Raw genomic sequence first — 5,509 nt, 5'->3', positions numbered from 1 at the left:
AAAATGTTCTTTCTTCAATCCATTAAATGCATAAATAAAAGTAATATTCTGTTTTGACTGGTACAGGTTCAAGGTCAAACCAGTTAGTCTAAGAAACCACCACTTTATACTCACACACTGACATATTTATAAACATATAGATGTGTATATCTATATAAATGCATATATCCCCAGCTCTTAGCAAGCAATACGGTCTTCAGCCCATCCAACTGTAATAAAGAAAAAAATCCGTAGTTTCTCCATTTGGTTTAAGATAAGAATGACCATAGCAACTTAAATACCTAGGCGTTATAGGGATTTTTTTTTTTTTAAGATGCACAGGCTACGTCAGGATTTATGGATTCTGACTCCAGAAAGGCATGCGCTGTTTTTACTCTATAACAGACTGCATACATCAGCATGAATCCTGCAAAGGGGGAGGGGGGAAATCTCACGTTGTTGGCTGAGATAAATCCAAAAAAAAATGGAAAAAAGAAAAAGGAAAAAAAAACTTTTGACGTCCAAATCTATTATCCAGAATTCTCAGGAGGCTCAGCAGATGTCCACTGGTTTAGGATTATTGACGATCCACAAGCAAAGCAGCAACATACAAGTGCTTGTGTCTTTCTTGGCTGGCTCGAAACAGGTGTTGCTTCTGCAGGGCTCCCTGTGAAATGTTGTACTCCAGCACTGAGCTGCAGCTCTTGACTGTGGATCTCCATCCAGCACGCAGAGTGGCGCAGGAAGAGGCATTGGGCTGGGTTTAAGGTAGTCCTGATTGCTGCTGGAAGGATTCTCCGAGGTCCTAGCGCTCAGCCCTACCTGCTGCAATACCGAGCCGCTTCCAGCGCTCGGCACGGCGCGGAGCGGCTCTTGCTGCTCTGCGGCAGCGCGGCGCTCGCCGGCAAATAAATAAATAAGTGGGCGAAACTTTGGGGGAGGAATAAAGCGACGCGATGCTAAATATACCGCGCCCGCCCGCTGCGGGAAGCGGGCTCCTCGGGAGATGCCCGCATAGCCCGAGTCCCCGCTGACATTGGCGGGGCGAGCGGGGCGGGCAGCGCCCTGCCCGCCCAGCCCCAGCTCGGCCCGGGGCCCGGCCCCGCCGCAGGGGAGGCGGAGGCGAGCCCGCCCCGCACCGCTCCGCAGCCCGGCCCCGGCCCGCTCTGCCGCAGGTAACCGGGCTGCCGCTGTCCCAAGCGGGCTTCAAACTCAGCTCCGGCGGGCGAACCGGCGGGGCGCGGGAACTCGGGGAGCTGGGGCGGGTGGTGCGGGTCGGTATTGCCCACGCCGCAGTTTTTGCCTTCTCCGCTCTGGCCCCCCGCCCCGGCAGTCCGCAGCCCTCTCGCTCTGCCCCTGCGCGGCCGGGGGCAGCTTCGGGGATGCCGCTGGCGGTACGGGGAGCGCCGGGGCCCCGCCGCCGCCCGGGACGCCCCGCGGGCCACCCGTGGCTCCTAGCTCGGCCCCAGTGTGTAAGAGCGCGCTGGAGAGAAGGGAGAAGCGAGTAGGAAGTGGTATGGGGGGAGATAGGGGTGCAGTGCGAAATATGTGTTCTCTTTGCCCCCCAGCCCCTCCCCCGCTCCCCAAAATGAAGTTATTTAAAACTGTCGGGAGAGACTCGGCAAGTGGAGAGAGGGTTTCTGTTTCTTCTTACGATGCCCAGAATTGGTGTTATTGTGGTTTTGCCCTTCGAAAAGAGCTGTGTGAATCAGCAAAGGGCCAGAAGGTCTCCTGCATTTGCAAAAGCGTTCTTGAGCAGAGCTCAAGGACTGGGCACGATGCGGAGCCTTGCACGGGGGAGAGGACACTCTGGCAAACCTTTGAATTGAGCACAAAACCTAAAGACAGGCTCATTTGGGAATGGTGGGGGGAGAGACAGAGGCAGGGAGAAAAGAAGCAGAAATATAATATCTTGGGGGCTGGGGGAAGAGATTGCATGGTGTGAATGATGATGTGCACCGCTGAGGTAGAGGGGTCCAGGAAGGTCATTGTGGAGCCTTGAAAGAGAACTCTAGAGAAGGACAATTTTGCAAGGGGGTTAATTAAAAATAATTGACTCTGCATGTCCTCCTGCTCGATGGGCATGCGGTAGAGGGGGTGGCTCTCCTTGCCTTCCCCACCACAAAAGGCAGCAGTCCAGCTCTGACTGGTGCAGCTTTCCTGCATCCCTCTGCTTGCCAATGTGACTAAACACAAGAGGAGGGAGAGAGACTAGTTTCCATGTCTAGTGGGGAAACTGCAGCAGGGAAAAGCTGTGTCCTGAATCCACACGGACCTTTAGGGAACTGACTCACGCCAGTGGTGCAGGAGCCACCCCCCCTTTTATTTGACTCTAACAGTCTTTATTGCAATTTGAAGGACAGGATGCAGAAGCTTCAGAGCAGGGTCACATCACTCTAGTTCTGTACAAACCTACAAAAAGAAAGAGTTGCTGCATGTCAGCCCATGCATTTCAATATGCAGGAACAGAAAAAAAAAAACCCAACGCCAAAGCAGAAAAGTCCTTGCTCTCTAGCAAATTGTTCCAAAGCATTCATCCATTTTATTTTTTTTTTCCTTTTTTTTTTTTTAGGATTTAAGGACACTGCTCTCACACACTGGTTATATCAGCGTGAACAACTGCAGAATGACTTGGGGAAAACTGCAGAACTCACCATGTCAAAAATCATCATTCTTTATCAAGTGGATCATGGCAGTACCCGGAGGCCCCATTCAGGGCTCACAGCTCCATTGTGTCGGATACTGTAGACACATGTAATAAGAGAGATGGTCTATGCCCAAAGAGCTTATGATCTTAACCCATGATGAAAGACAACAGGTGTATAGTACAAACCCATGGGGGAAGGATAAGGGAAAAACAGCCTTGAGAATAAAAAGCAACAGGCCCAGCCGGTGACAAGTGTTTGGTGTCAGAAGGAAGTTTTAAGGAGATTTGAAGGAGAACAATAAAGGAGCTTTACGGTTATTAATGGGGAGATTTTTCCATGCATGATGGCTAACCTGGAAGAGAACATAAAATTGCTTGTTAAAAGATTGCACTGCAGAAAAGTGAAGGTTTGTGCCACTGGCAAAGCAGAGGGGAATATTGCCGAGTGACCATAAGGGCCTGGTATCTGGTGCGCTCTCAGGAAAGAGGTTCCCATCTCCTTTCTAGTGCTTTAAATTTACATTTCTAGTCCCAGCGAAGAGTATAATACGGATTTTTTTCTTTACTTCAGGCTTCAGTATTTTCTATGTTGTACTTCACACCAGCTTACCTTATGAAAAATATCTTAAGGTAAAGAAGAAAGTATTGGAATAGTTGCCTTTTTTTTTTTTTTATTGTTAAGGGACTTAAATGAAAGCCTACAGGTTATTTGCTATAGGAAGTTTAGTGTTATAGAAGTGTTATCTAAGTTGAGGCTTTGATGTCTGAATTACTCATAAGTATCAAAGCCACACATGAATTATGCAGGACATCCCCAAAATTATACCCATCTGTGAGTAGGTGGTATTCCAACCTTGCTTCACATAAAATCTATGTGTGATGTGTAATGTCAAACTTACCCCTTACAGAAGTTTGGCATTGCTGATAGCTGGGACTGTATTAAAAACCTATACTTTTATCCCCAAGACACTGAGGCAGGAACATCCCTAGCTCCCCTCTACTCGAGATTCACACCCACTTCCCTTATACCCTCCTGGAATTAAAGACTGCATCTGCCACAGTGAGTCATCAAGAGCTTACTCATCAGCTTTATGCAGGATTTTAACTCCTGAGAGCAGAACTGGTCAGAAGGATCCTGCATTTCTTGAGGAGTTCCTGGCACACGTTCTTCTCACATGTACCACACTAATGTGACACCTCTGTCAGGTTTCAGATATTATGGCACTTTTAAAAGAAAACGATTTCACCTGTACTCTGCTACCTAGTTTAGTTTAAAAAGATCATTTCACATATCATTTTTTGAGTGTCATATAAAAATAATTCAGCCTGCCAAAAGAGTTTTGTCTTGTTGTTTTGTTTTTGTTTTTTTTTTAACTTCTCCTGTATTGTATAATTTCACCAAGAGCAGGTTCTTATTCTGGACCTTTAATGTATCTAACTCATTTATTTTCCATCCTTGCAGACAGAGAACTGAAAGACTCAGTTATTAAAAAGAGAGGTGTTATGACTTTCCCATGAAACACATGGCATTTGCCATTTTTACTAAAATGTCTTGAGGCAGAAAACTTTTAAAAGCTTTTTTATATGTATAAATTGAGAATAATATAAAAAGTAATGCTATTTTCAGCTTTCTTGACAAATAAGAATTTTTAGGGTATTTCAAAGCATGACCAACCTGGATATAAGACTATTAATTAATCTCATCTCACTTGAGGCTGCTAGAATTGAAACATCAAGCTATAAATGGCTTGTTCTTTAACACAGAGAAATAGGAGCAATTTTAGGGCACAAATCATCTGACCTATTCTAGGCATCTACTTTAGGATGACATGACTCATGCGTTAAAGATGCTTAATTCTTCCTCGTGTATGAAGGGAGCCTATATTAGATGTAGACTTCTACATGACAGAGGTCTAGCTAGGACTGCATGGATCCCACCTGCTGCCTCATACATGTGATTGAGCATTTCCCCAGAATGGCTGGTGAGGGCACTAAAATATTAATACAGCCACAGAAATTAACACTCCAAAGAAAACTCATGTGATCTCAGCAATGAAAAATGACTGAAAGTAATGATTATCAAACATTAGATTGGCTGGAAATAAAGAAAACATTTGTGAAAACAAAACAAAACAAAACAAAAACCATATGATTCAGGTTAACTGGATTAATAAAAGAAATGTCTACAAATCCAGAAAATTTAAACTGGAGGAATGTATTTGCTTTCTCACTTTAGAGACTGTAGAAAAAATAGCAGTATTTATGACCAAAAAGATTCCCGTAAAAATTCCAGAATTAAGCAGGAAAAGGCCAGTTCATCAAAATTTCACACTACAGTAGTGTAAAACACGCAGTTTAGATGGAAAATTCCAAGAAAACACCAGTGTCGGTGTCACCATGTGATACACAGCAACAGTGGGATATCTGACATGGACTTTTCATGGTGTTATGGCATTTTGCAGTGTACAGGAATCAGTGAATCACATAATACTGGCAGAATATGATCTTTGTGATCATCTTAGGGAAGGAGTTATTAGGATAAAGTCAAGTGCATTGACACAGGTGTCAACACAGTCTTTTTGAATGCACGTCCCTGTTGGTGATACTTGAAGGTAGACAGGGTGATGTAAGTATGAAAGCTGCCAAATATTTTTGCAATTTCTGTGGTGTGTTTATTTGTACATAGCTCGTATCTGCTTATTTTAGTAATGAATTGATTGTCTACTGTGTTGCAAGTCCCTCCAGTTCAAGAGCCAAAGTGCCACTGATTGAAAGGAGAAGAAGGGAGGAAATCAGGGTTGCCATGTGTGCAGGTGACCGCAGAAGCCTCCACATGGCAAGCAATTTGTGCGGCAAGGCTCGCAGAACTGCTCATGATGAGAA

The sequence above is a fragment of the Ammospiza caudacuta genome, chromosome 2 (genome assembly GCF_027887145.1).
Source record: "Ammospiza caudacuta isolate bAmmCau1 chromosome 2, bAmmCau1.pri, whole genome shotgun sequence".
Classification (NCBI taxonomy): Eukaryota; Metazoa; Chordata; class Aves; order Passeriformes; family Passerellidae; genus Ammospiza; species Ammospiza caudacuta.
The sequence above is the reverse complement of the archived record's forward strand: the minus strand, read 5'-3'. Positions refer to the sequence as shown.